Raw genomic sequence first — 14,086 nt, 5'->3', positions numbered from 1 at the left:
CTCTGGGTCTTTTTTTGTCACTTTTCACAACCCTACATTATCTGTCAGAGAGCAAAATGAAATAAAATCACTCTAAATGAAAGATGTCTCATTTAATCAGACTTTTGACTTTATTTTTATTAAATAGGTTTATTTTCAAGAGCAATGTACAATTTGCAAACAAATGTAAACAGGGATACCTGCCAGAATTTGGCAAGGACATGAACTACAAAAGCTTGAGACAATAATATAAAACAAATAAATTAGCATCAATGTTCTCCCCCAGGCAATAATCTAGGATCTGAACTCCAGCTAGTCTAGATATTGTGGGGAAGCACTGCCGTGTGCTGACTAAATGAGACATGTTTTCACAGGTTCAACATCCAGCTGTTTGATATACTCTGTCTTATTGACAACTGATGGCCAAGGCATTTGGTATTTTGATCACGTAAAGCATTTCAAACAGACCTAGGTTCAGAATAAGCACACCAGTGGCATATCATATTTAAGAAAACTGCCTCAAGTCACTCAAAACACTGCATTGTTAAATCTTAATTGATAACTAAACAAATCTTAAACAAAAACCACCAAATAGGGTGATCTGTGCTAATCCTCAATTCTTAAATTGCTGTAACGGAGTATAAAACGCAAAAGTAATGCTCCTTACAAACTACCTAAAATCTACACAGAACGTCCATTTTGAAAGAGTAGAGCTTTTTAACCTAAGCTGAGGCAACTTGTCAGCTGAAATGTCCTGACACTGCAGGACCATCTCTAGTAGCCTGGCGTCCCCTCCGCCTGGCCTGTTCTTAAAACCTGAACAACTTCAAACGGGGAAGGAACTTTGTCAAACTGTGTCCTCGAACATGTTCTTTAAAACAAAGGACACGAGAATAAAGTAACTTAGGAGATGTTGCCCCTATGATATGCTTTAAAATCGTGTGAACAGCTGACAGCAGTGCAGACGCTCCCTGCTGCCTTCACTCCTCAGAGGAGACAGACCGGTACAGCAGATCAATGACGGCATATATTCAGAGAGAGAGACTGACAGCAGAACAGCAACGGCGGTGGAAGAGGCGGGCCTTTTTCAGGCTGATGGGGCGTTTTGACAGCAATGGCTTAGAGAAAATAAGGATGAAGAAAGCGTGGAAACTCAGGATGGAGGAGGGAAAACATCTAAATGCACATAATCTCCAAGGGGATTCATCTTATAGTTCAATGAGCAGGCAGGGAGGGAGAGACGGGATGATCCAGGATGTGGTTCGGGAGACTGCAGTCCTGCGATGGGGCAGCCGGGGTGACTGCAGGCTACCAGGTGGTTTGGAGGAAATACATGCAGCTCCGCTCGTAGAGAGAGAGAGGGGGAGCAGCAGCTGAGACGGCCCTTCCAACTCCTCCGCATCAGGGTAGAAAGGAGACAGTAGGTGTGGGGTTCACCCCTCAGTCTTTCCGTACCCTCCTCTTTCTCACAGCCTGTTTGTGGCTCTCTTCGGCGATGTCTCCGCCCTCCTTCGGCTGCGGGCCAGGATTGGAATGAATTAAAAAAAAGAAAAAGAAAGAAGCAAATTTAGAGACATAAAGCATCACTCTTGCATTTGCCACATTACCAGAATTAAATTGGCTCAAGACCTAATCGAATCAACACCTTTCAAATGCCTAGTAGAATAAAATACGCGATCATTCTGAAAAGTGAAGTCACTGAAAACGAAAACGAGAGCAGCCAGACTCCTTCAGTCCTTCAGGGACAAGGAAGGTGTCACAGCTCACAGCCGAGGCATGAAATGGTCTAAACTGAAGGGAGGGGAGTGAATGATCCGCAAGATCTGATGATGTTTGTGATTGGCTAGCTGGTGAGCTACCAAGGCGCCCGGTACCGAATGGTTTTGAACGATACCTAGCTCTACTTGTCAGGCTCCAACCTAATGCGTTTGTGTCTGAACTAACCGCTTACTGCACCAGTCAGCCTCCAGAGAGGAGCTACTGGCAGCTGCGGGCGTGGTTTAGGTGTGTATGACGGCCTCCACTGGGCGTTCAAAAAACAACAACAATGGCAAACGGGATAGACAGATGGTTCATCCAATCACCTGCCAGGTACTTTTTGGAGAGCGCCTGCCCTTTCCCAAACAGCTTCCAATGGCGCTACTCAGATGGTTCTGTGTTAAACCAAACCATCGGGCGCGACAGGTTATCAGAGACCCAGTAAAATCTAAACCACCAAGAGAGAAGACAGCGCTTGTGTACCATCTTGCAGGGGAAAGCGATGCATCGTGATTCATGAGGTGAATGCATCATTAATAGGTTACTGCTAAATTCATTTTCAATACCACTGGGAGATTTTCCAAAACATTAAGCATTTTATTTGACCATTTTCTGTTAATTACGATTATTTATATGCATGTGCACACAAGACCGTTTTTATGGAGACATAATAAACGTGTATTGTGCAAATGTTGAAAACTAATGCGGCGATCGCTTCACACAACCACAGCAGAAAAGTTAGGAGTGCAGCACTAACAAGAGTTGTGTGTGCAGAACATGATCCGCCATTACAGTGATCCTTTGTTGTATCAATCCTAATGACTCAAGACTTTGTATAGTAGTACTGATACTTCAGGTATTGATCCATCGACCCCTGATTACAACATTTTAATAACCTGCAGACGTGGGGCCAGTTCGCCTACACGTGCTTAACAGAACATCGTACGTCTTGTCACAACAGTGTTGAACAAGCCCACAGTTCGTGATGAGCTGTGACCTTTGTTTTTCAATACAAAAACATGACGTTCTAGCTCTGTGTTCAGAACACATCACGTGTGTTAAAGCAAGAGTGGCTGCCAATTCACACTTTTGGGCCTGACAGACTCTGACAGACGGAGTGTCATTAGGGGTGTGACGAGACACGCGATTGGGCTAATGAGAACGAGACAAGACCAGATTTTAACCCTTTTTTTTTAAAAAGGAAACTTTTTTCCCCCTTCAATTGAAAGGTGAAAGGTTTTTCCACAAACTCAACTGGCTTCTCTCCTGTATATCTACTAACCTCTTCAGACCTAATAACTGAGGCGTCCCTCTCTCCTCCCAAACCCGTCCCTACAACCTATTAAATCAAATAATTATTCATTTCTTACACTGCACTATAACTTGTATTCTTGTATTTGTATCTTATTCTATTTTAGTCAGTTTTATTTTCATGATCGTTTTTAATTTGCTCTTTGTTTTACGCAAAGCACTTTCAATTGCCTTGTTGCTAAAAAGGTGCTGTAGAAATAAAGTTGCCTTGCCCTACAACCTCAGCCTGTCAGTCAGTCACCAGGGCATAAGAACGCTTTTGTCTTGTGCCCGTTAGTCACCAGAGCGATGGAGAACACCTGTCTGTCTCGGAAGTTAAACAGCTATTATATTATATTGCAACTTTTGAAAACTGTAACCACCCTTGTGTCCGCTTCACCCTGTCTCACTTTGACTTGAACAAACTGCAGAGGCAATGTAACTTTCGCTCCCTCTGCACCGCACCTCTGTGTGTGTGTGTGTGTGTGTGTGTGTGTGTGTGTGTGTGTCGGAGCCCCGCTCTCTGTGAAACAGCAGAGAGGACAGAGAAGCTCGCGCTTACGCGCTCGGAGGTACCGAAATTGGCCACCGATTGATTTAACGTCAGTTGGTCCTCGTTAGTACCGACGTAATTCTGCTCTTGCGTGCCGATATCGCGAGACAACTTTTAGCCTCGACGAAATACATTGTACAGTTACAATCTCGTCACACCTCCAAGTGCCATTGCTGTGAAAGTCTGTATATTCTAGTGCAAATATATTCTATATATTTAGAATTTCTTAGATCACGTATTGGTAGAACTTCGATCGGTCACTTAAGGAAATAGGCGAAGAATTATAAACATTTTTAATAAATTAAAAAAGGATTTTTATTTCACTTTAGTTCCTGTAACCATATCAATAGTCTTATTTGATTAGCTCATATATACAGTGACACTCATAAGTCTATGAACCCATGCTAAAGGGAATAAAAAACATCTTTTGGAAATTGATCTTAATGCTTTAATTAAAAAAAAAAAAAAGAGGAAAAATCCATTGGCATGGTTTTATTTCAGTTAGCCTAATAGCTGGTTTGATTTGCACTGAGAGATGATCTTATGGAAAGTACCCCATGCCAATCTCTAGGTATGGTGAAGGGGATGTGATGATGTGGGGCTATTTTAATTCCAAAAGGCAAAGGGAACTTTATCAGGATGCATAGTATCCTGGATCCATGAAATAACTGGCCTTTAAAAATAAAAATCTGCCTGCCTCTATGGGAATTTAACATAGAGGTGTACTTACTTATGCCCCCTGTATTTTAAGGAAGAACATTTATTTATTCACGATACATTATTCATTCACAAAGACAATTGGTGTCCTTAAAAGGTTGGATTTTTCCTCATTTTTTTAATTAAGGCATTAAGATCAATTTCCAAAAGACGATTTTTTTTTTTATTCTTTTTTTTTAAGTCAACTTTAGCATGGGTTCATAAACTTATGAGTGCCACTGTATCCGTGAAGTTTTGCATTAGCAATGCATTTTGTTACTGGGGGAGTTTTAAAGACGCATGGAAAATGGAAAGGCAGTGTTTCTGGCTGTATTTAAGGCTTCAAACATTCAAACTGTATTAAATGAATTCAGTCATTCCTTTAAACTAAAACATACATACACACAACAATGATGACCCTGAAGCAGATGGATGTTGGATAAAATGAAGAAAAAGAAGGTGGTTCAATCAGAGGATCTGGTTCCAAGTATTAATTCCGAGAGCGAACATGAACCCCCAGATATTATCTACCAACACCATGAGCTCATGCTGCTATGGGTAAGAACAACTCCCAAAGACACCAACCTCCTCTTCTAATACTCTCTCGGGAGCTTTGCTCTCCTCTCCTCCCTCCTCCTCCTCCTCTTCCTCTTCTTCCTCCTCCTCCTCGTCATCGTCGTCGTCATCCCCCCCTCTAGGTTGTCCCCTGCCGCATCGGCTTCATCCTCCTCATCGTCCTCCTCCACTGCCTCTCCTGTTGCTTTGGAGAGCGGTAGAGTAAAGGTGAGGACGTGGGAAATACGCCTCTAGAACAATGTGGCAGTAAAAGTACAACACTCTGATCGATACAGAGGAGTGTGTGATGCCCTGCGTTTGGCCCTCTAACCTGCAGCTGCTGCTCCGCGTGTAGCCTCGGCCGCTTTGTCTTCCTCATCCGCTGCTGCTGCCTCCTCTTCTTCGTCCTCCTCGTCCTCCTCTTCTACATCGGCCCGGGCAGGATCCACCTTCTTGTACACGTAGTCGTCGTCTGACTTCTATGACACAAACAGGAGATCACAGTTAGGCCTGTAACAATGACGACATCATTGTCTAATTGCTATTTCGCCGTTTCTTTGTTTAACCGCAATTCATTGCTAACATTAGCTGCGTTAGGTGCTAAGAGGTATGGATATTGATGGTAATCATGGTAAAAATCCATTGTTTTTATGATAGTAAAGAGGCGTGGTTTACTTCATAGGCTGTGTACCTGTGTTACTACATTATCTGGGTCACATAACAGTGGTACAACCAAAAGATGTATGCTGGGATTCATTCAAAACTATGTTTGAAAAAGGAATGCATAAATAAATATTTTTAAAAATTTGACTGAAAGAGACAATTATATTGTTAATCGCAATTAATTCTGAGACAATTAAAGGTGCTGTAGGTAGGATTGCGAAGATCCAGGTCATTGACAACTTCTCAGTCCCTCCCTCCTTTCTGTTAAAGCCCAAAAAGGTCTCCTAAGCCCCTCCCCCCACAAGGGAGAATGAATGCGTGTGCATGAGCAGTGATTGACACGCAGTAAGACACCCCCCCCCCCCGACTCTGATTGGTGCATCTGAACAGGGAGCGGTGGATTTTCGTAAATCACACTAAAAGGCTGTAGGTGGTGCCAGAGGAGCCGGATTTTTTTTTTTTAAATGACCTGCTTCATGTAGTTCTACTGGAACATAGGGTCAGTTTCAGCAAATATGACAGAACGTTAGTTTTATAAGTCTTACCTACTGCACCTTTAATTGTAAAGCAACATTTTGAATTGTTAAAGCTCTAAACACTGTCAGGTTTAGAGGGTGTGCTGCTGCATAAACCAGCGATCAGAAACATAGCATTAAATGGACTCATTAGCTTCACAGTACCTTTGGCCAGCAGAAGAGCACAGCCAGTCCTATGGGCAGGCCGACCGTCAGAATGTAGATCACCCAGAGCCACGGGCGCTCCTCTGCTGCCATCATCAGCTGAGCAAAAATCCCCGGCTGGTGGGATTGAGGGGCGAGGAAAGACAAGGGACCAGAGGGCAAGAGCAAATAGTGAGCCTTTGTGAGCCTTTCCCCTCACACAAACTGACAGCCCTGTGGTAAATTATATGCACACAGTGACAATGTGAGAGTCTGTTAGGGCGCTGCTCTATGGTCCTGTTGCCCTTACACGACACCCCACTGACCTCGTTAGCGCTGGCCACCAGTTTCTTCAGCCCCCAGCTGTCAGAGGCCCAGCGGTCGGCCACCTCCTTGTGCGAGGTGATGATGAAGTTGTCAAAGTAGATATCCGAGGTCATGGACCACAACTCCAAGCCCACGGCCTTGAAAGGTGCCATCCTGAACGGCTGCAGGTCCTCAAAATAGTCCGGGTTATCGATTTTACGCGGCTTCCAGACTCCCTTGTGAGAAGACAAAGATTGTAGAGGAAAACAATCAAGGTGGTGCACAAACATACTGTAGCAACCTCCAACAGGACAGGTTAGAGGTGCTGCAAGTAACACAGAGAGTAAACTCTTGGTCTTGCTGTAGTGTGCACCTCATCATTCATTGAAGAAGAAAAAAAGCTAGGGACAATAAATATAAGAGAAATGGACTGATCAGATACCAGTGTGTAAGTTAGATTTTTCTGACCCATGTAGTAAATAAAGCTCTAATAAGCCCAACGCAGCCTGATAGTACCTGGGTTTAGTTATAGTTACCTGGTAGTTGGGATTGTCCACCAGAGGGGCTTTCCACTTGCCCTTGTACTGAGGGTTGTTGATCTGGGGACGCTTCCACTCCCCACAGCCGGGGGCCGTCTCACAGGCTGGGTTAGGAACCTGCGGGGCCTCCCACTCACCATCCATCTCCTCGTCCCTGCACACAGTGGAGAGCTGTCAGCCTGGGTCATTTCCTCACTGTAACATCATGGGTTGTTTGGTGAATGTGTTGATTATTTTTTTTTTTTTACCAGTCTTCTGGTTTCTCAGCAGTAGAGTCGGCGACAAAGTCTGGTTCGTCGTCCAGCCAGCCCTCTGGCTTCAAAGCGTCAGGGTCGTCAATCTTTGCTGGAGCATCTTCATCCCTGAGACACAGACACACAGAGAGAGACAGAGACATAGACAGAGAGAGAGACAGACAGACAGAGAGAGACAGACACAGACAGACAGAGAGACACAGAAAGAGAGAGACACACAGACAGACAGACAGAGAGAGACAGAAAGAGAGAAAGAGACACAGAGAGAAAGAGACACACACAGAGAAAGAGACACACACACAGAGAAAGAGACACACACACACAGAGAGAGAAAGAGACACAGAGAGAAAGAGACACACACACACAGAGAGAGAGAGAGAGAGAGAGAGAGAGAGAGAGAGAGAGAGAGAGAGAGAGAGAGAGAGAGAAAAAGACACATACACACACACACTTAATAACTAAGTCGCTGAGGCCAAAACATTTAAACATATCCGGTCTGCATCAAAACCTGTACTATCTCCTCCAGTAGTATGGGGGTTGTAGTCACCAGTCATCGGGCTTGGTAGCCTCGGGGTCAGGAATCTTGGCCTTCTCGTCCCAGTCCTCTGGCTTGGAGTCATTTGGGTCGTCGATCTCTTTGGCTGGGTTGACTGGAGGCACCACGTCGTGCAGCAGGCTGCCGCGGCTCACACTGGACTGGTCGATGAGCATCTCGTAGCTGTTGTCTGGGTTCAGGACTGACAACAGGGGAAAATGCTGAATGAATGTGTGAGCAAAATCAGAAATGCACATTTTATGAAAGCCCAGAAGGATATGCAGGTACACGGGAAATTGAAGTTATTAAGCTCCAGTGTGGTATGCAAGGTATTACATATAAGAGACACGTGCCAGACAGATATAAAAAGCTGTCTCTGTACCCAAAGTGTAGAGGTGAGTCTTCTTGTCAGTGTAGAACTTCTTGAGGTCGACATCAGCCCTCTTGGCGTGCTTCTCCTCCATGTCTTTGTTCAGAGGATTCTGGTGGCGGAAGATGAAGTGCAGCTTGTAGTCCTCGCCACACTTGTCTGGTCCAAACATGAGGGTGTAGGGTGTACGGTCATGGAATTGCTCCTACGGCGCAGTACAAACAAGAGTTTCATTTAAAGAGTAAATAGAGTAAGTCCATTTGGTTTAAATTTGGACAACCTTTACCCAAGTCTACCACACGTACACAAGACAGAGGAGGAATGCGCTGAAGGTTTTGGATTCTGTTTCCACCAATACTAACACAGATAACCTAAGTACTTGCTCCACTGTAAGATGATTTGGATATAAATGGCTAACAATTGGCCTGTGCACATCAAAACTCTACCGTTTATAAATGGAGTAAGGTAGAATTACAACATGTATACCAACCAGGTTTAGATTGCCAGTGTCTGTAAGCAGCTTGATGTATGCTCCACCACAGTCGATACCATTCTGGAAATTCACCTCATACCTGCAACCACAACACAACGGAGCAATGTAACAAGTCGGGTCACATTATTTCACAAGGTTTTATCAACTGTAAAATGCAGAGGACAGATGTCTCACTTGCACAGCCACTAACCACTGTAGCTCACGGAAAAAGTCGACTTACGTGAAGAAAAATGAGATCGCCTTTATGTGCACGTTTAAACTCACTGTATGACCAGAGGTTCATCCTTGAAGACAAAGGGTTTGTTCAGCATTGCGGAGATAGCGTGGTGTTTGGCCCGGGACTTGAGCACCAGACCCTGGTCTCCCGGAACTTTGTTCTCCTTCAGCTGCTCCACAGCCCACTTCCCTGCAGCCCGAATGGACACATTCAACATTTATTTTCACGGGCATGGTGTGGTTGCGGAGCCTCGGCTTGAGACAGCAGAAAATTGCAAACACTGTATAAGTATAAATAAAAGAAAATGATGTTGCCACAGTGAGTCCGTTTTAGGGCTGCACAATATATCGTGTCGTTATCGCCATCGCAATATTAACCGCCGCAATACACATATTGCCAAAAGGCTGAGACATATCGCGACAGACACCCCGAGATTTTTTTGATCAGTAGAAAATGGCATTTTAATTCAATTCAATATTCAATTTGTTCAATAAAAGAATGTTGGAAATTACAAACCGTCATATTTGGCGATGTCATCATCCGCATCCCCCTTTACCGTCTTCGACAGCTGCCAACTGCGGGGATCAACGTCACAAAACTCTTAGCTTCCACATACACACACAAACGCACTACAACCAATGATTGTGTAAGTTTATCCTGGCCACTCAATAACATCGCAGGCTCATGTATCCTAGCATGCATCAAAGATTTACGCTGTATTTTTTTTTAGCAGCCCTTGGTGGTAAATGTATTAGGCTATACCTGTCCAGTGTTCCATCATCAAATGTCTCTGCAAAGTATACATCTCCAGTGGGAACAGGAGTCTTGTATGTAACCTGGGGGGACAAAACCCATACATTAGAAGTCGACCTACGGGCCATTTTCCCTATGACCTTTAGCTGAACCTACGACCCATTCCTGACCTGGAAAGAGACATTTGCATCCATTTCAGCCTTGCCAGCCTTCCCACTTGCTGTGTCGACAGTCTCATCGTGGTGGTCTTCATCCATCACCGTTGCCTCCTCCTCTTCTGCCATCAGAACCTCCAGTTCTTCCTCATCCAACGCCGCATCTTCATCGATGTCTGAAACATCAACTTCCAACTGTTTCTCCTGGGCCGCTACGGCTGACACAGCCAGGGAGGAGAGGAGCAGCACGCGCCACATCCAACCCCTGTCCAACGTCATCTGTAGGGGGGAGGGTAGAGAGGGGGTGTTGCGATAGCAGGGGGGGGGGACAGAGTGTGAGATAAGGGCGTCAGAGACGAGCATGGTGTGAGGAGGGCCGTAGTATAGGAGGATGAGGGAGAAGAGGCAGGTGTGAGATGTTATTTATGGAGAGAAGCGTGCGTGTGTGTGTGTGTGTATGTGTGTGTGTGTGTGTGTGTGTGGGCATCAATGATATAAATAGAGAACTCTAGTGCGTAAAAGGATGGAGGGACAGGAGGGTGAGAGAAAAAAACTAAAAAAAGATTGAGGTCACATTAGTACACAGTGCTACTTGATGTAGAGCCTGTATCCTCAGATCACATCCTTATCTCCCATTTTTCCTCACAAAACCTTTAAGTCTTCCACTTCTTTGCTGTAACATTCCCACCAGATAAATCAGAAAGACATGACTCCTTATAAGCAGATGCTAGCAGAGGAGAATGGACCGAGCGATTCAAGCTGATAGAAGATCAACTTTGAATCAAATAACCACTCGTTACAACCGAGGTACGCAACAATTTGCACGAGCTCACCAACATTGGACAGTTGAAGACTGGAAAAATGTTGCCTGGTCTGATGAGTCTCGATTTCTGTTGAGACATTCAGATGGTAGAGTCAGAATCTGGCGTAAACAGAATGAAAGCAAGGATCCGTCATGCCTTGTTACCACTGGGCAGGCTGGTGGTGGTGGTGTAATGGTGTGGGGGATGCTATCCTATCAATATGGGCCAACTTGTCTAAAGAATGCTTCCAGCACCTTGTTGAATCAATGCCACAACGTCAGTTCTGAAGGCGAAAGGGGGTCAAACACGGTATTAGTATGGTGTTCCTAATAATCCTTTAGGTGAGTGTATACCCTTTCCTTCCCCAAACATCCATCCATTTGTGTGTGTGTGTCCTAATATGCATTTGAAATCTAACCCTGCTGAACTGCTTGTACAATTCAGATATCTGTTACACCAAACAACAACCCAATGATCTATTGATCAGGCCACACCTGCTCCCTCTTTTGTGAGCAGCAGGAATTGAAAAGCATCACTGCAGGCAGCACAGCAGCACGCTTCCCTTCATTCCTAATTAGCTTAATTCCCATACTGCCGCTGTTCCATTTGCTAACATCAGAGCACAGGGGGATCAGATGATACACATATGGGAGAGATGATAAACCGGAAGCACTATTAAGAGCTATGTTATCTTCAAAAGCTTTAAAATGTTGCTCATCTTTCGTCTGATAGCAAGCAATGCAACTGAATCAGTCTCAAAAATCCCATATCAGTCCGATCTACCCACAGCCCTACAGCTCTACAGGACACGTCTATAAAACATGTCAGGGAAAGTGACCTGGGGCAATGGTTACAACTGTGAGGGGACGTAAAAGGTTAATGCATCAATTTTAAATTAAACAGTGCGAAATTCAATATTGCTGGGCGATAGATGAGTGGTTAGGGTGCCCTGAACAGCGAGCACGTTTCGATTGCCGGCTGGCCAGATGGTTTGCAGCATGTCTTTCCCATACTCTCTTTCCCTACATTTCCTGTCTCTCTCCACTATCATTATCAAATAAAATGCCCCAAAAAGAATCTTAAATTAAAAATTCCCCATTCCTCTCAGACATATTTATTAAAATTGTAGCCTTTCCTCCTCGTGAAACATATCAGTTTAGCCTTTCTTGCTGACTAAACAGAGACAGGATTCAACAACAGCAATGTGGAACTCATGTAACCCCAGCAGTCAGACACAATAAGCAAGTAACTGCCTATGAATTGAAGTGACATCCTGAAGATATCCTTCCTGCTGTCAATCCAACAGTAATATAGGTATGGTCTCCCTTTGGAGGATGAATCTGGTTGTGGCCAAAGTCTAACAAGGCATCTCTGAACAGTTGCCACTGTCTTAATGCGAATGAATCAACATTTCTTTAAATCAGTCAGCTGGCTAATTTTAAACTGCAGTTTGGCGCGATGTTTCTTAACCAATGAGGTGATGGTTCAAAATGGACAGACAGAAGACAACAAGCTATGCAAAGCAACAGTAAACAGCAAGACATGATTAATACAACAACAATATCCACTATTTGGTACATGTAGCCATGCAAGCAACACAAAGCAACAAAACACAGCCAAACTATACTGATTAACCAGATTTATTGATCCCTGGGATCAAGAGCAGTTTTATTGATTGATTTTGACACAAGCAAAGCGTAAATAAAATAAGCCAATCATAATGTTGATATTGATAAAATGTTAAAAGATGCAGTTACAAGTTAGCAAAGTGGTAATATCATACACCTAAACCATGCAGCAGAGTTATAAGACACAGCAGCTAACGTTATATAAGATCATACCACAATTATAAATAAAGTACTAGTAAATGTGCCATACACTTATTTTAATGTATCCAACTAAACCAATTCTATTTCCCATTAAGGTTTAATCCTCCGAGTCCGAGTATACTGGGGTAACGTTGGTTAACATACAGTCTATGGTTAATACCCCTTAACAGTGCCAGCAATTTGTATCACTATGTAAGAGAAGCGTATTACTAAACAGATCTAGGAACTAACGTCACACATACAATTTCGTAGGACAAGGTTGTAGCTAACGTTAGAGCTAACATGGCTGCCACCGACCACTGCAATGTCCAAACTCCTTTAGATGAATGGCTCTGGCTGCAGCACCTGCTCCGCTAGCTAACGTTGCTATGCTAACTGGACGGAGCGCCAATCATAAACAGCAAACGTTAGCATAACATAAGCTTAGCTAGTAAAATAATGTGCTTATATATATATAATTCGAATACAAGGAGCCCACTAGTTAAACATGCCCTGGCGTTAAAAACACAAACGGCAAACATTCATTTAAAAGTAAAAGGGTGACCGAAAATGTCTTGTTAGACAGCAGAAATTAGTGGATAGCAACTGTTAGCTTGCTAGACTAGCAGTGATGTCGCAGGGAGAGAATGAATGAGCGCCCACAAACAAACCTTGCGCCTTCTTGTTATTTGCAGAGAAAATGATGTCTCGATAAAGTCCGCTGTTTCTCCGCTTTGAAATTATCTTGTGCGTTTGGACCGCTATGTCTAAAGAGTATCACCGAGGCCCGACGTGTAAGGTTGTGGATAAAACACGGTGAAACACGGTTGTAGGCTAGAGAAGATAACGTGGATGACAGCTTGGCTTGGCCCGGACGGTGCACGGTTGACGAGTGCGACGCGAGCGAGTCCCTGCTAATGGGCATGCGCACATCGCGCAGATGGAGAGCGTGTATGGTGCCTTCACGTGCCCCCGTCAGTTCTAAAAAAAATAATAGGCGAGACGAGTGCGATACTGGAGCTGCTTCTCCTTCTGCTTCTTCTGATTTTTATTGGCGGTTGGCAACCAATTTAAGGTGCATTACTATTACCTACCGGACTGGATTGCGGAACAGTATATTAGCAGAAAAAATTAAATAATAAAAACTCAAAATTCAAAAATTAGGATATACTAAATTCTCTCCAATAGCCCTGTTTCCTTCAAATATTCAATAATATGAGCACCACTCCCCATGCTGCATCTCCAAGTACATTTCCTTACTATAAAGCTTATTTTAGCTTTAATGCTAATCTCAGTTTCGTCCTTTCCATTTCATAGCCCCTACAATCCAGCAGTACACACTGCACAGACTCATGCTGACTAAACTACAGTTGCTATGTAAACGACTTGAATAATATCCCCACCACTTAAACTGTCGTTTCTATAGGTATTGTGGAGTATAACTTAGTTGTAGTTTTGTTTATGAATATGCACGATGCTCAGGACAAAACAGCCGTTTGACGATTCACTTCCAAAACACAGCCACACCTTAGCAACAGGATCCATTCCGTTAGTGTTCCAACAGAAGCAAGCGGATGATGAATGATACCCATTCATATTTCAATATCCCAGCAAATATTCCAGCAATGTGCTTGTTGTCATTAGTTACAACTTTGAAAGCCCCAAATTACGAGTTTACGAGGAGCACTTTTAAGGCATCA

General features: G+C 43.8%; 1 pseudogene across 1 annotated transcript; it reads right to left on the bottom strand.

Moving 5' to 3' along the window:
• Positions 1 to 86: 86 nt before the first annotated feature.
• LOC144527796 (calnexin-like) lies at positions 87 to 14,010 on the bottom strand (annotated as a pseudogene). The gene is made up of 15 exons (XR_013502850.1): positions 13,914 to 14,010; positions 9,791 to 10,054; positions 9,630 to 9,703; positions 9,384 to 9,442; positions 8,915 to 9,056; positions 8,648 to 8,729; positions 8,170 to 8,362; positions 7,800 to 7,989; positions 7,247 to 7,360; positions 6,996 to 7,152; positions 6,480 to 6,695; positions 6,175 to 6,291; positions 5,163 to 5,310; positions 4,862 to 5,036; positions 87 to 1,494 (listed from the first exon to the last, which is right to left on the bottom strand). The product of XR_013502850.1 is annotated as a calnexin-like (transcript).
• Positions 14,011 to 14,086: the final 76 nt, after the last annotated feature.

The sequence above is a fragment of the Sander vitreus genome, chromosome 2 (assembly GCF_031162955.1).
Source record: "Sander vitreus isolate 19-12246 chromosome 2, sanVit1, whole genome shotgun sequence".
NCBI lineage: Eukaryota > Metazoa > Chordata > Actinopteri > Perciformes > Percidae > Sander > Sander vitreus.
The sequence above is the reverse complement of the archived record's forward strand: the minus strand, read 5'-3'. Positions and strand labels throughout refer to the sequence as shown.